Genomic DNA, 16,038 nt, shown 5'->3' with positions numbered 1-16,038 from the left:
ATACCATATAGCATGAACCTGAGCTAACAGCTCATTTTCCACTAACATTTCTAGAGCTGAATCTACTGACTTTAGTTAGAAGACCACTGGAGCAGGTAGCCCAGTGTTGGTCTATAGTGTGGCATCATTTGTGTTCCTGTGGTATTTTACTTCTGAGACAATATTCTCTCTCTCTTTCCTCATATGAATGAAATCTTTGATTTCAACACTCCTGATTGGTAAATATATATACTTTAAGTGAAAGAGAAAAGTGAGCAGGTAGGGGGTGGCTGTTCTTTACATGTGCTGTCCTCTGAAGATCAAAGGAAGTTTGGTCCTGAAGTACAACCGCTAGAGTAGTGCAATGGCTACATGAGGATGTTTTGAACAATCGAAGTGCTGTTAGGATCTGTGCCAGAATGGAGATGAATATACATTTGTGAATTGTTCAAAGAAATTAGTGGGTGGGAGGGGAAAGAGAAGAGGGGAGGTGGGGCTGCCTTTTTCTCCTGTGCTCTCATGCAGTGGAAGGCTGATGACTGGGAGCTACTGAAATGCTTACGATTGTCTCATTATGGACAGAAAATGTAATTAAAAGGGACAGCAATCTTTCTTCAAATTCAGAACACTGTGGTCTATCTTTGAAAGCAATTTTGGCTATTAGCACAGGTAGTAATGTCCCAGCAATTGAACCCAATCTAATTTCAGTGTCAAACTGCTAAGGAGAAAAAATGAGCTAAGGAGAAAAAATGCCACCCGAGACAGCTGCTGCATCTGGAAGGAGAAACAGGAGTGTGAAGCAATGCACAGAGCGGGGACAGGTAGCCTGAATGTGGAAGCACTCGAACATGTGGGTGGGCACCCACAAAAGAAGAGCAGAGGCTGTTGTCTTTGCCAGATGTGTTCCCCTCAGTGCTGCCTGGCCCTGATATGGAGGTATGATGGGTACACAAAGCAGCACACGATGCCATCTGCAGATGGCATCGAGTGTATTATGTTTGCTGGGGATGAGCAGTTCAGCCAACTGTTCTCCAGGACAATAAGCAAATCACATCTTTGTCTTGTTTTGCTTAGATGTTAAAGCAACTCGATGTCCTGGGAAAAAAGATGTTCCTTGAATTTGTCAGCAAAGGTGATATGTGTATGTGAGAGACAGCTGGGTGAAAACACGTGCCCTCTGTTGCACTCAGTGTGGCTGTTTCCCTCTCCTGCGCAGGCAGGGATGGCTTCAGACAGCTGTGTCCCTTCTGTGCAGCAAGAGGGAGGTTCATTCAGGCTTGCAGTGAGCAGCCTGGGTAGGTCCAGAGCTAGTCCAGCACAGAGCATTTTGGTGCTTTTCAGGACTTTCAGAAAGACCTTCAATTCTTCAGAGCCCTGAAATGGCAAGAAATTTAGTCTCACATTCCTCAGGCATTATGAGGTTGAACAAAACATTTTCAGTGGAGTAACCAACAGGACTTGACTTCAAACCTTGGTATATTTTCTTTGAAAGAAAATCTACAAAACTCTTCTCTCTCCCTCTCTTGTTCATTTTTGTATGTTGCTTTTCTTCTGGAATCAAAAGCAGAGGAGCTGAAGTGCAGAGATAAAATAATCCTCTTGGGCTTCCTCACCCCATGAAAAATGGAGTTGTTAGAGTTACTGCAAGTAAAAGAAGTCCCTCTACCTTGGTCCCCTGTGGCTTGGTGCTAGGCTATGTGTCAGGGGGACTCTAGTTTGGCTTTAGCAGAGTAGACTGGCTGATCCAACCAGTCTTTGTATTCAGCTGCTATGGTGAGCATGCCTCTGGCAGCCAGAGGCCATCACTGAAAATTATCTGCTGCTCCTTTGTTAGGTGGGGATTGACAGTTCAGGAAACCCTGCTTAGAAAAGCCTATGCGTGAGTGAAGTATTACTAGGGGAACTAGTGGCAGGTACCATGTTATGGTACCCGGCCAGCAGCTCGTCAGAAACCTGTCTCCATGGTCTCTATCTAAGGCTTCATGTCTCAACTTTGCAGCCTGGAAAGGGAAGGGTGCTGAAGGAGACTGAAAAGAAGGAATTAACAAGAAAAGTAAAATAGCTAATTTTTTGTTTCATCTCCTGAGACATGAAAGAAGATTTTTGTGGCTAATGAATTATTTCTGAAAACACTAGTAATAGCTGCAGGCAACATTAACTTTGAGTTTCCCAATGAGCAAGCATCACTTATGTACTGATTTAAAATTCTAATGTATTTTCATTTGCAGTAGCTCAACTCTAACATGACTGGGGGTCTGGAAAGAGGCCAGAAGAAGTAGCCATGTTTCCAACAGTTTAGTAATCTCCTTAGATGCAGCAGTGAAAAACAGTGACCACATCCTATTGAAGCCTGGGGCAACAAGTTATCTCAGCAGAGAGGCTCCAGAGCCTTTGTTATTGCTGGGGACATGGGGAGTGTCTGGTTGCTGCAAGCACAGTGGTGATTTCAAGCTAAGCAGAAAAATCAGTTGTGTGAGAGGTTAAACAGCTCTGCTGCTCTTGGAAAACACAGGGTGGGACCCCAGCCCTGCTGAGAGCAATGCAAGCTTTGCTCTGGACTTCAGAGACATTGGGACTTCTGCCTCCTTTTCAAAGAAACCCTATGGTCCAGCTGGAGTTGAAACCCAGCCAGGAAGGTGGCCTGGAATACAGTAGTCCACTGGTGTCTGATCCCCTCCCTGTCCACACGTGGGAAAGTGGTGATTTGAAGTCCTGCCTCACACCTGGAGCTGAGGCTGGTGGCCGCTGGGGGCATGGGGAAGAGGGAAGGTGCTGCTCTGGCTGAGCCTCCAGCGTTGGGTTGGCATCCCAGTGGCACTGCTCAGTGACTGAGGGATGTGTCATCTGAGAGGAAAGGAGAAACAGATGGTAGAAGGAGTTACAGTGGGAGGAAAACCCAATTAGAAGTCCCAGCATGGTTTGTGGTAGGGATATGGATCTTATACCTTGAGTAACAGCCAGGAAAAGAGAGACACCCAGCTTTTTCACTCATGGTGGAGAAAATTCTTGTTTCAGGCAGAGAATGATATTGAAATAAGCTTTTGAAAAGCTTTAGAGACATTATTCTCTAAAGGGAGAGTGAATAAAGGAGATAGAGTAGGGGAGATGAATTTAATACATCCAGAATGTGGGCTCATTACTCCAGTATAGGGTTTTTTGGTTCCCCCTCTGGGAATGACACTTAATATTTAAGACAGCAGCCTGGGAGTGAAAGTCTGTAATCCCACCCCTGGGAATACCCCCAGCATACACACCTGCTTTCTTTGGAGGTCATTCACACCCCCGTTTTTCCCATTCAGAAGTTAATTTTCGGAAGCAGTGAGCATTACCATGAGCTGAAGTCAGGCAGCCAGCACCAACACCTCTTGGCCTCAGTTCCTGTGAAATTCCTCATCTGTGAAACAGAATTTGTAACTTTTCGTCATGCACAGGGACCGGGCACCAGCTCGGAGGGGTGGCTCTGCCGGGAGGTGGTTGTGGTGTGATTCATGGCCTCTGATGTGGGCTGGGCTGGGCTGAGGTGAGCCAAGCCTGGGGTGACGAGGGTGCATGGCGTGGCAGGGCTCCACGCGCTCCCCCCTCGTGGAAAGACCACACGGTGTTGCTGGCACTCAGGGTAACGCTCCTCCCCGCGAGGTGGCAAAGCAAATGCACAGTCTCTCAGAGTCCAGAGACAGTGAAAAGACTAAAGAAAGCACATTTCATGCTTTCAGCAAGTGCCTGGGAGGATGCTGGACTCAAAACCAGCTGGGACAGTGACTGTGGAAAGAAAACTGTTCTGAGCAGGGGGCTCATGGACAGCTCTAGGTGTCCAGACGTGGGGGAAAAAAACCCACCCCACCCCTACCCATTTGTGCATCTGGAGGTTATTTAACTTGAAAAAATGCAAACCTTGAATTTCAGAAAATACACGACCTGTGTTTTCCTGTGCGATTCTTGCATCATCATTGCCTTGCTCACGCGTTATGCTGGGGCCTGACTGCCACAGCCTGCCCCGAGCCATGCCCAGCCGCTGGAAGGGCAGGCGAAGGCACAACTGCTGTGCTGGTACTTTCTAACTTCCACATGCTTGATTTGCTGTCAGAGCCATATTCTCTGCCCGTACAGCTCTGCAGTCGGGAGTGGTGTTGCTTTGCAGGTGAACTGCACAGTGTGTACTGAAGCACACTATTTATAGGAGGGCAAGGCGTCTGTTTAAGGAATGGGGTACATGTTCTGGGAGGAGGATGAGAAAGAGCAATTGAGCAAGAAAGAGCAAGATAGTTCTGCTTTTATTCCCTGACAAAAGGGGTAGAGAATAAAATCAGAAAAAAAAGAAATCCTGAATAACATGGCTTATGGCAAAACTAATATAGTTTTGTTTATTCTTTCTCACTATGAACTTTTTTTTTCCCATGAAACTATATTCCTACCTGGTTTGACACTCTTAATTATCTTGCTGAATACACTATATAGTTCTCAGATCACTAACTAGTATTAATAAATGACTCTTATGAGATAGATATGTATTTTCTCCCCATTAAAGGGTGCTCAGGAACAACGGGTCAGAGTTATGCATAGGACTAGAGCTCAGGCATTCTGAGGCCTCACCATTGTGCTAACTCCAGGTCAACCTAGAAGCTCATAATAACAGCGCTGTTGGAAATGACTGCCCATCCTTAAAGCTTTTTGCTTTACATTAAAAAGTCCAAGTAATGCTGTTCAGCAAATTTATTCTGGAACTCTATAAGAGTATCAATTGCACAAACTATCCATGATATAGGCATATATTAAAAAAACTGCAACACATTATGGGACACTTTGTGTCCTGGTACCCCAGTATCTGTAAAATCGTCCTACAGCTCTGGATACAGTCCAGTCAGCAGAGTGTGCTGTCTTAGCTTCCATTCATCCACCCTGACACCAGAATACAAAAAGCATTTAGTCAGGAAACAGGCACTTGAAAGATTTTTCCTTCACTTTCTCTTAATTTTTTGTTACAGAAATTCTTCATTTCCTGGGATAGAGGCCCTGAACTGCTGAACTCAGTCTGAAGTCAACCCAACTAACAAGCTCATTTATATTAATAGGAAATCAACTGTTCCTTTTTGCTGGATTCCCAGTGGAGCAGCTGGTGGTCTGCTTTTTCCATCCAGCCATCCTACTCCATACTGAAATGCTTCAAAAATATTTGTTTGCTAGAAAACGTTAGTGGAAACCAATGTTGCTGATGTGAAAAACAAATAAGAAGAGAAACCCACAGATTCTTCTGGTCAATTAGACCTTCAGAAAGTGGTCACATTTTTTGTATACTATTAGATAGCACGTAATAGCTGTTTTCCAACAGCCTTAGGGCTTTTAATGACTAATCATAAAAAATCAAAACCAAACAGAACAAAACAGAGTTAGAGCTATTGTCACATTATTTGCCAGGAGCCTGAATTTAGGAGGCTGGATGTAGTTGCTATAACGTATCAGACTAAGAGTTCTTTTCCTTACCTGCCCTGGCTGGTCAGCAATGACTGTTTGGGGAAGATGTATAAGAAAATCTGTGGGACACCTTTTGGGCTACTCTATTCATGGAGGAGAATGAGTCATTTTTGCTTTATACCAATAGCCAAATGGTTTATATACCTTCTAATTTATTGATTCCTTGTCTTGTACTGTGTTCTTTTCCATTTAGTTGACATTTAGGGTGTTTAAACTCTTTGGAGCTCCTGGGACATCCAGACTTTCCCATTAGTGCGGTGGGCAGTGCACAGCTGGTCTGAGGCTGGAGAGTCACTGTCATCTTGGAGGTGGAATGGGGCCCCGTGGGTGGCCCAGGGTAGTGCTTGGGTCCTAATGACAAGCAGATTGCACATTTGCATAATGATTCAATTGAGTGACCTGACCACAGCAGGAGTGGCATGTCTTTCCCAGCCCCTCATTACCATTGTACAAGATTGGACATTAGCCATGAAGGTTAGAGGTCATCTTCCCATGCTTTAACTCAGCCTTGAGCGAGAGAGACACTCTCTTGGAATTTGTTTCCTGCATAATGTTGCTTGAGGCACTGTGCTGGGGGCCCAGGACTCCCAGGTGGGGTGGTAAACCCTGCAGTCTGCTCTTCTCCTTGGCATGGCTGCGATTACCTTCCTCTATGGCTCAGCCAGATGCCTGGTGTCATCCACACCGTGTTGGCTGTGCTGGGGTCACAGCAATGAAGGTGGCTGTTTCTGCACAGCCACACAAACACTAAGTATTATGAGAGGCTTGGACAGTAAGTGCACGCCTGTGTAGCATTGTAGGTATTTGAGAAGCTCTGTCTCAGACTCCTGCACTTTGGGGACTTAATTTTGTTAAGGCTTTTTTGGCTTTGACAGTCTCTCATGATTCAGAAAATAATGTCTCTAATTTATTGTATCATCTACCTATGAAATCCACCTGTAAAGAGGAGTAAAACTAGACCATGAACATCTATGGGAATTCATTTTTGTTAAATAATTTAAATTTATACTTTCTCATGCCTGGATCTATCTTTATCTCACTGTCCCCTAGTGTTCACCTCTCCACTGTTCAGGAGAGTGCTATCGGCATCACTGTACAGTTCATTTTAAGGCTAATTGTCATCAAGACATGAAAATGGCATTTTACATTATGTATTTTTTCTGTTCAGCACATAGGCCAACTTGTTTTAGTTTCAATTATTGTTAACCACATGTCTGCCAACATAGAAATGGCACTGGGTATAGCAAAACATAAGCCTACCTTTAGATTAGAGCTGTGGGTACATTGTTTAATTATATAGGGATTAAATTGTATGATCACAGAATCACAGAATCATCTTGGTTGGAAAGGACCCTGGAGATCATCTAGTCCAACCGTTCTCCTAGCACAGTTCCCACCTACAGCATATCCTTAATCCATCCAGGAGGGGAGGGAGAGATAGTGAGGTAATTGCTGATGGAGCCAGAGAGGAGAGTGCCTGAGGATATGGGCTGGAGGATATGAAAGAGAAGAGACTAGAAAAGTGGAAAAACTGCTGCATTTCATTAATCTGTATAAAGTCTGGAAAATGCTTTATGTTGTTAGTAGAAACATAAATCTACTCATGTTGGCCCCGGTAACGTTTGGCAGCGGGTGCCTGAAGTACCGCTGAGGCTGGCGCCAAGCCGGCAGTGACCACCCTGCGGCTGCTGAGCTGCCACACGTGATGTGGGCTGGAGGGATCCTGCCTCCCACGAGGGCCTTCTGCCTTGTGGTGTACTTTAGCCTGCTAGTCAGTGCATTGGCTTGGCATAAAGCACATGCAAGTAACATGGCTGAGGGGATGTGGGGTGGAGGTTCTAGGCAAAGCGAAGAAAAATATCTGCAGTATATGTTAACTAGGGCAAAAATATTTTTTATCTATAGATTTGGCATGCAATAATGAACCACAATGCCTCAGGAGATAGACGTTATTTTAAATGACTTGATAAAGTAAGTCGATTCATAGAGAAAACCTCCTTGGACAGTATAATTACAGAAACTGGATTATAGCTCAGGAACTTGCATGCTCAGGCTGGCAGGCAAATAACAAGAAAACTCATTAGCAGAAAGTGGAAGAGGAAGACATATGTTAGAAGAATTTCTCCACTTTCTAGTTCTTCATTTGTAAACTTCTCTTCAAGTTCAGTGCCTTAATCTTATTAGATGTCATTGTCACTGCTTGTTATGAAACACTCAACTGATGATTTAGATTTTTCCTAAAAAGATCTTACTAAATTGAAAATGAACACAAGTAAATGCAGGAACGCCATTAAAATGCGATGCATGGACTTCTGTGAGATTTATCCCCTTGTGCATTTAACTTTCTGGTTTCCATTTGTGAGTGTGGTGCCTGCATAAAATAAGATGTAGAACTGTGCACTTAGTCCTTTTTGTTTGCTTTGTATGTGCAGGAACCTGTAAGGGGACATGGAGTGCAGAACCACACAAACAAGCGGTTGGTCTGGGTAAAAATGTGTGCTTATTTGTTCTTTTCACATTTTAAAATGGCCATAAATTAACATCTCTGTAAATCAGGGGGTTCAGATTAGAGCTCTGAAGGCCCTTACAGAAACAGCATTCCAGTATAAAAAAGATTGTGATGTAATTAACTCAAAGTAAATATTCCTGAGCAGTTTGAATTACCTTTGCTCTGATGACTTGCATAATTTAACCAGCTCACTGCTTAATGTAACAGCGAAGAAAATCACAGTGGCTCTAGGAGAAGGCCCAAGTTTCTGCCTCAAAACTTGCAGCAAAATCAGCCTGTTTGTCTAGTTTTCACACTCAAAGCTCTTTGTCTCCAAACCTCGGCTGTTCTCCCATCTGCGTCTGGTTCTGCATCTGCACAATTGCACGATCGAGATGCGGGTTTCCAGGCACTGGGTGTGTGACAGGGATCTCCCCGTGTGCCACACACCCCTGGTCCATGCACAGAGAAGCTGACATGTCCTAGCCACTGAGCCTGGCCGTGGCTATGGGATATGCAGGGAGATTTTGTCTATGTAGGGTGGGGGCTGAAGCCCACAGGTTTATACGCTGAATCCGTCAAACTTAAAGCAGGAGGTGTCAAGCTCGGCACTGCTTTCCTGAATCACGGCCTTACCCGTGAGCAAATAACATATGTCTAAACCTGCTGTCAACTGCAATGAGCTAAAGCAGAAACTCAGTGCCAGCTGATGGTAGTTATATTTTTGGCCAGTATATATGACCATGAAACAGAGAAAATAAAGGCTTTGGTTTTAACCATACCTTTTTATTTATTTCTGTAGTCTGTAGTAAGGGACCATTGCTTTAAAATCCTTAGACATTTGGACATATTTTACAAGACAGTACAGTTTCTGAATGTCACACATTGATCACAGTTTCATACTAGTACATGCATATAAAGACACTGATTTTTTTTTTTTAATAATTTGTTTACGGAAACAACTGGAGAGGTCAATAAACTTCAACAAAGAATGACTAAATCAAAGTTACAAAAAATGTAAGACTCTAAGTACACTAGTATATGGCTAATGTTGTAATCACCCCAAAGTGCCAGGGTATTGAAACATTGCTTAAAAGGGGAGAAAACATCTGCTGACGCATTGCCACTTGGGTTGATCCAATATAAACCAATGAAGAGATTGTGCAAGATGTGCAGGATCTGCTGGGCTGTCGGGCAGAGGCATGAAGCACTGCCCTTCATTACAGACACACTGAACTGGATTCCCCACTGCTTCCCCATTGTTCAGGTTTTAAAAAAAATAGCTGAAGTGCAAGGCAATGGAGAAATCTGTCATATTCTGCCCTTTCTCAAGCTGAGTCACAGTTGGTTTCAATTTCCAGATACAAAATCAATTCAATCTACATGTACTAGCAGAGCCACAGGAAAAGTATATTTTTCCAGTTTTTATTGGTTGGTAAATATCACATTTTCTTTTAAAGGGAACCCCACAGCTTTCTTATCTTTCAATGATATGGATGCTCACCTCTGCCCTTTGGAGAGGTCACTGGGTAGTCATTGCCCAAGGCTCTCGGGCCACTACACAGGTCCAGCAGCTGGCAGAGCTCTGCAGGTCCAGCAGCCATCCTGTGCTTTGGAGAAGGAAGACCTGAGGCTGGTCCCCAGCCCTGTGAAATGCTGAGCAGCCGTGATGTGCAGCACAGTGACAGATCGCCCTGGCATCCTTCCGTGGGCATGGAGTTGCTATTAACCAGCACTTGCAACAGTGCCTCATTAAGTGTTTTCTCCCCATTCAGGAACTGCTTCACTGGCCTGATTAGAAAGCAGGATTCTGCTGCGGTAAGTTGGAGTATATTTTTTTAATGCTAACCTAGTTGGACAGTGAGTTTGGTTGGTAGCTGTGGCTGGTCTTTCTGATTGCAGTATCATGGCTTCAAAGTAGCATGGAGATGCTGCTCCTCCCACCCTTCCCCCCAGACGTACCAGTGGGGAATGTTTCAGTGTGAAAACAATTTTCTGCACCCACCACCAAGAATCCAGAAAGAATGGAGGGGAAAAAAAAAAAAAAAAAGTTCTGTCTTTGCCACAAGCCAACAGAACAGATATAAACAAAATGATTCCCAGTGGTTGCATGACGTGTGGCTAATGGTACTTAGAGGCCCTGAAACATAACAGGAAGAAGAGGCATAATGAGCAGAGCTCCTGAATGAAATACGGAGAGTAGAGAAGAACTGATGAATCCTAAAATGGTCTTAAATGTAGATTACCATGAGAACCAGAGGTTGTGACACAATCAAAGGTAACCGATGGCCCATTTGCTGGTAGTGTCCTCCCAACATCAGTAAGTCTCCGGACCAAGGGCTGAGTGTTGAACCGTGTGGCTGAGCTTGTGGTCCTGCTGTAGGGACATTCATCTGTGAGTTTGGGATGCCGCTTGTGGGATGAATCCCGTAAAGAGTGAGCTGATATGGAGGGATACTCAGTCAAGACTGGGATGACATAATTATCATTCTCTTGCCTGAAGGAGTCCCTCCTTTCCCAGGCTTTCACTGACCTGTCTCTGTTCCCTCACCCTACTGGTTTTCTCATAGGTGTTGTGGACAGACACCTCCATCCCTGAGGTCATACAGAGCTTTTAGTTTTCCATTAGCTTTTAGAGATATGGGTCCAAATTTCTTACTGGGCTAAAGGGGCACAGCTCCATCGACCTCAATGGGCTTTTACTTATAGCAGCAAAGAATTTGGCATTTCATGCAAATTTGGCTCCCTGTCTTCCACAAGGCTCTGGTTTGGTGGGTCTTTGTACTGAGCCCAGCCTGATTATTATTTTTTGAAGGTGGTGTCACTACAGTCTTGAAAAGACCCCCTTAAAAATGTCAAAGGTTAATCCTTGTTCAGTCCTACAGAATATCAATAGTATTATTTCTAGTTAAAAAGAAAAATGAAGCTTTCTCTTCTAAGCCTCTAGACTGAAAAGTTCTTGTGCGATGAAGCCAGAATCAAGCAAAGCAAAATTCTGAGTAGTATTTACAGATATGAACACTTGTGGCACCCTACCATTGGTGTCAAAGGACACTTATTTGTGGCTTAGGTAACACCAGCAACAAAGGGGATACACACCCTGAATGCAGACTTTCAGTTTTCCTAAGGTTTCTTTTGTCTGGCCAAGACAAAGTTTCAGTGCAAGAGCCTAAATCTAATCAGCATGGGGTGCAAAACACATGCTGGAATATAAACATCTCTTCTTTGAAGGGCTGGTTAGTGTTTGGGTTGTTTCTGTCACGGTGTGGGAGGGCTACCTGCAGGGGAGAGTTTAAGACTGGTCTGACTACAAGCTTTCTATGGTTTTGTTGACTATGCTCAAGACAAACTTACTGATATGGAAGGTGCCTTTTGAAGGGATGTATGTGATTGTAGATGATACATATGGCAGGCTATTGCATTAATTGCTTTCAAAAAAATAAAAATCCCACCCAGTTTTAATACCTTCATGTGTAAATGGGTCTTGCTGATGCATAACCACCTATGCAAAACTGTGTCTGCTGGTTGTTCCATTCATTCAGGTGGTATCTGGACTTTTTGAAATGCATGTTTTCCCAAATTAATTCTGTTTCAGATTTATTGGCTAGTGTGGTGGGCAAATAAGAAAATCACACAAGCAAACAAAAGAAACTCCGTCTTTGGAAAAAATATGGTCACTGACCAGAAATGTTTGTGCAGAGCTACAGAGCTGGTCTGAAGCTCTCTGTCATGCTAAACTTCAAGAGGCCATGAGATAGCCTCAGGATGCACATTAACCTCGTGGCTTTTTATTCAATTTATGTGACGGTACAGCTATAAAGGAGCAAGGAAGATCATTAAGCAGGTACATGGATGGACTTTACCATAACCAAATCCAAATCCAAGTCCCTTTCTGAATGTGTACATTTAAGTTTTTCATTCCCTCGTATTTTTTTCTCATTTCCTGATGTTGTTGGAACTGAAAATAGAAATTCTAAAACCCAGTGGGAAATGAAAGTCTTGACCCTTCTGTTTTAACCCAGGAAAAGCTCCCCCAAAGGTGGGAGCTTTGCCCAAGAGTCATCAGGCCCCTGCCTTAAAATAAAAGCCTGAATTTTGATGCTCATCCCAAATCCATCATAATTATTAGGACAGTCAGATTTCAATCCCATCTCTTCTTTATACTATCAGCTTAATTGATGTAAATCTGGAAAAACACTGAAGTCCAGGCTGTGGCTAACACTGAAGCCAGTGGCATTCACTGACATTTACACTGCCATAACCAAGAGTCTGGCCCACTCTGTGTTTCTTAGAAGGAACATCTTAGTATCAATAGCCAGTCCCTGGTTATTTTTAAGTACCACAAACAGGAAAATATGAAAACATGACAACATCAGACAAACTCAGTGACCTTTTACAGACACACTTCCAGGAGGGATGTTGCAGGTGTTTTTCAGAACAAAAGAAAATAACAACAAAAAGGTTAGGGGATCAGCTATGTAAATGAACACCAAGAAAGCATCTAATATATTATTCTGTAATACAAAAAGAAGAAATCTGACTTGATTGCCCTATTATAAATTTGCTAAAAATACAGATATATATTTATATTTTTATATATATATAATTTTTTTTTAAATCTGAACAGAAAAATAGACTACTCTGGAATGCATGAAAGTCACATGACTTTTCCATACATCAGATACTTATAAAGCCAACACAATGGCAAACAGGAGGTACAGAGGTAACTAGAACATCTGTACTTTATTCAAGAACTATTTAAAGCCATATTCTCCCCAAGTGGGTGATCCTAAAGCAACCTAAGGTAACAGTTGTTCAGTCTGGTTACTGTAAGCAGAAGTGACTGACCAAACATGAAGAAGTTGGAGCTAATTTGGAGTCGCTGGGGAAGCCCACCTCCCCATCATGCTCCCGACTGAGCTGCACAGGAGGGCATTGGTGCCTCACGGTCTCCATCACTTGGCTACTTTATTCAGTAATTCTACTATTTGCTTTAAAATGAGGCATTAAAAACTATTGGAGATCATGTTATGTGGAGCTTACCGACAGAGAGAGAACTTGGCTTTAGAAACCTTGTCTTTGCGATGAGTTTTAAATACCCTTGTTATTTACTATAAACTGTACCAGTCATAATTCTGTCAAGACATAAATATACAATAGGTACAAATATTAACAATACATTACAATTTTACAGAAGAGAATACTGTTTTCCTTAGAAATGTGTATCTTATTAGCTGCAAGGGAAGAAAAGGCTACAGTTTATCACAGCCATAGTTGCCAAAGAAACCGACCGCCTCAGATGTGTTTCTGCGTGACTTGCACAGACAGATATTCCCCGGCATTTGACACACGGCATGTTCAGGAAGGGAATGTGCGTTCCGCGGGTTTTCTTTTCCTCCTTTTTTTTTTTTTTTCCTTCTTCTATCTTTATTGACTCTTGAACCTTTCAGAAAAATGTGGATTTCACAGGAGACTGTTTTGTTTCTTTTTTTTTTTCTTTTTTTTTTTCTGTAAGTGTGCTTAGGTGAAGTTTCTAAGAAAAGGCACTGAGAAATCTACTGCAATGTGACTGCTGTTTTCCTCTGTTCAAGGCTAAAACTCAAAGGATCTTTGCCTCCTGGTTAAGAAAACTGCACCCATTCCTTCCACATATATATATTCTCTCTATATATGTATTTATATATATATATATATATGTATTAAAAATGATGTTGATGGCGTAAGATCCAAGCAAGCGCAGACATCACACACACATCGTCCTTTCAGATATGATGTCTTCTGCAGCAGCAAGTGAAACTCTCAGCTTGCTTGATACATGATGCACAGTAAATTCGCAGACCTGAATGCCAAATACCAATGGTTAAACTGCACGCTTTAGCTCGATGCAAGAGATATTGCATATTTTCCCCAACTGTTCCAAGCTTTGGGAAACATGTATCAAAGAAACTATAAACTGAAATCGTCTTTCTAGTGACTATAGGATTTGGTGAGCATTATGTTTTCAAAGCACTGCCTTTCCTTTTGTAATGAGTACAGATTTAGTCTACCATAGCTTTATGTTAGAGTAGATTTCCCAGTGCTTACATTATATATATGTGTATTATGCACACACACACATATATAGATACATACTTCATATTCAGACTTTATTTCATTAAAATAAATTAAACATACTTCCTTTTTAACTGGGCACAAAATGAGAGCTACATCTTCATACACAAATAAGAAAGAAATGCTCTTCAAGCATATTATATGCTTAATTTTAAATTATTTGCTTTCTATAAGAAATCTATAGGACTTTGGCTATTCAGACTTAAAAGGTAGATTTTTAATGATACTTTTGAATTTGGCTTTCAAAAGTGACTCAATAAAATGCTACTTTAAAGGTAGGACTAAATAGATGATATAAGGTGTGTGTCGTGAATGATCACACAAGGCAGACAGAGGGCCTTTGGTTACAAGGAGAGTTGCACCAGTTGATTATCAGTTAAAAAAATGATAGAATTGTTGGTCTATACATTTTTGTCAGTGCCATCTATAAACCAAATACATCAGTTTGGATGAGAGTGTGGTAAATACTACACTATATGGCTATATTTAAATACGTTCACTTTTGCGATATGTAAAATATGACTTTTTTCCACATGAAAGCATCAGCTCTAAAAATATTTAACTTCGAAATCACTATTACTTACTTTATCAAAAAAATTTTCCCTGATTTTTTTTTCTTCTTTTTACATTTGTGCTGATGGCAGACATGAATGGTCACTGAAACATAGAGATTACATTAAGACTGTTCTCTTTAAGATTTCTTGTTGCCGCTCTGTGGCCTCAGAAAGCCACAGAATAAATCATTATTTAAAGCTTATCTGCTGGAAAGTTACTTTACTTTTTCGTGACGACTCAATCTTAACTAGTATCTCAGCAATACATCGGTTCCTCTAAGTACACTTGTATTTACTATGGCCAAATCCTAAAGTCCTTCACCAGGCAAAGACCCCACTCAGAGGAACGGTGGTTTTGGCTGAGTGAAGGCAGAGTAAAAGCTAATGAACCTCAGGAATTGGCCCTGCGTAAATACTCTGCAGAGTATCATTTGCACACATAAGTGCCTTGAACTTATTTTGCGTACCTCCCGCATCACTCTTTGCATGGCACGAGGTCTCTGTCGCTGTCGGCGGGCTAATTCGTGAGGTGGTGGCTCAGGTCTTACTCGCGCCTTCCCCAGGGTTTTGCCTTGCTGGGACACAAGGGCAACTTCTGAGCGGGTACCCCGGGCTGCGTCCCACCGCCCGGGGATGGGGTCGGCTGAGCAGAGCAGAGTTAACTCCAACACGTGTACAGTTTTGTGCCAAGGAGAGACCTAACAAAGCTATCATCGTAATCCATAATAGTTCCTAAAACATATATGTGCTTATTGCTTTTGTCCGTACATGCTGCATTCACTATTACGGATTACAGACAGAAGTACTGTACAGCTTGGACGGACAGACATTTACATTCAGGACTAACCAACGGCTTTTTTTTTTTTTTTTTTTTTACAATAGGAAGGAACAAAACGCAGCAGACTCGAGCGGCTCGGGGTCTTCTTCCCGCCTGTGCGCCTCTGCTCCCGCGTCCCGTGTCTCAGCACGTCCCTGGACCTGCTGCATGCAGATCATTACATGCCCTGGCAGGTACTCAGAAATAGGTCAGGAAACGCTCATTGACAGAGTTATTTACAATTGAGTTTTACAGTAGAAACAGAGAACAACATAAAAGATTACCATCACAGTTATCACAGGACAGGTTGTGACTTGCTACAGGCGTGTAACAAATCACGGTCACGACAGGAGGCACAAATTAAAATAGTGCTTTGTTAAAGTGCTTGATTGTTACACTCTGCTATCCTACTCCAGCATCGCAACAACAACAACAAAAAGTCAACGTAAAGTGCTTTTCCCCCCCGAGATTAAAAACCAAAGACAAATTATTTCCTACACAATGTGACATAACTTTATTGAAACAATAATATTTTAAAAACCTAGGCTGGTGGCTGCTAGTTCTGTTCATTTAAAATGGTCAGATCTTTTTTTTTCTTTTTTTTTTTTTTTTTCTTCTTT

This window comes from Athene cunicularia, assembly GCF_003259725.1.
Source record: "Athene cunicularia isolate RWA chromosome 20 unlocalized genomic scaffold, athCun1 chr20_part1, whole genome shotgun sequence".
Classification (NCBI taxonomy): domain Eukaryota; kingdom Metazoa; phylum Chordata; class Aves; order Strigiformes; family Strigidae; genus Athene; species Athene cunicularia.
The sequence above is the reverse complement of the archived record's forward strand: the minus strand, read 5'-3'. Positions refer to the sequence as shown.